At 43.8% G+C, this 1,177-nt stretch overlaps 1 pseudogene; it reads right to left on the bottom strand.

Annotated features, from left to right (window-relative positions):
- Window positions 1–714: 714 nt before the first annotated feature.
- Window positions 715–837, bottom strand: LOC136336870 (U4 spliceosomal RNA; annotated as a pseudogene).
- Window positions 838–1,177: the final 340 nt, after the last annotated feature.

Genomic DNA, 1,177 nt, shown 5'->3' with positions numbered 1-1,177 from the left:
CTGATTTCCAAGTAATTGGGTCTGCACAGTGCATTATTGGGGTAGCAGGAGCTACCAAGGCCCTTATGCTAAATTTTTGATATCCTAATCCATGCCTTCTGGTATTGGGTGCCACTTCTATGGGGGTGAGAATTCCTCGCTGTTCTTTCCCTAGACCCTTAGTGGGCAAAAATCCCTGATCAAGCATTTGAGTGCTAACTAAACTATTAGGACTGACTAGCAATGCCCCCATATTTTTCAAAACATCTCTACCCCACAAATTAACTGGCAATCCAGGGAGCACATAAAGCTGAAAAAATCCAGAATGACCTTCTTTATCTTCCCACTGTAAAAAACTAGAACTTTGTTGAGGGGATTTACTCTGCCCTATACCTTGTAATTCTGTGGCTGCTGCATGAGTGGGCCAGGAAGGAGGCCAATGTAGCTTAGCAATAACAGATACATCAGCCCCAGTATCTAAAAGCCCTTTAAATTTACGCCCTTGTATTGTTAGTTCCATTTCAGGGCGTTCCTGGCCTATTTTTTGAATCCAATAGGCAGTATCAGTGGAACCAAATCTTTGATTCTCTCGGGGTCCCTTTAGCGGGGTTTGGCCTTGTCTTAAAAGAGGTAAAAGGATTAATTGAGCAATTTTCATATCAGGGGAGATAGTGACTATATTCCTCAAAGTGTGAGCCATTACTTTAATTTCCCCTGCATAATCAGAATCTATCACTCCAGGAAGAACAAAGAATTCCCTCATAGTTAAACTACTTTTTTTTTTTTTTTTAATTTAATTAGCAATAATCGCGCCTCGGATAAACCTCATTGGCTACGATACTGCCACTGCGCAAAGCTAGTTAAACTACTTTTGCCTAACAAAATTCCTACTGTGTTACTGGGAAGTGGCCCAAAAATTCCAGTGGGTATGGCTTGAGGTCCCATCTCTGGAGTCAATACGAATTGGGAGGTGGGACTGAGGTCCAGTCCTGTACTGCCTGTTGTTGCCTGGGATAGTTGGGCAATGTTTGGCCTGCTGGAATCTGAATTTGCTGAGGAAACACTGACATTGCCCCTATTGTTTGATGGGGCCGGGGAGGGCCCCATTGTTCGTTTCCCTGCCCTGCGGTAGTACATTTAGGCCTCCCCTTATTCTTCCAATGTTTCCCATGTCTACAAAGTGGACAGAGGTCCGGAG

This window comes from Saccopteryx bilineata, chromosome 4 (assembly GCF_036850765.1).
Source record: "Saccopteryx bilineata isolate mSacBil1 chromosome 4, mSacBil1_pri_phased_curated, whole genome shotgun sequence".
NCBI lineage: Eukaryota > Metazoa > Chordata > Mammalia > Chiroptera > Emballonuridae > Saccopteryx > Saccopteryx bilineata.
This window is presented reverse-complemented; position numbering and strand designations above follow the sequence as displayed.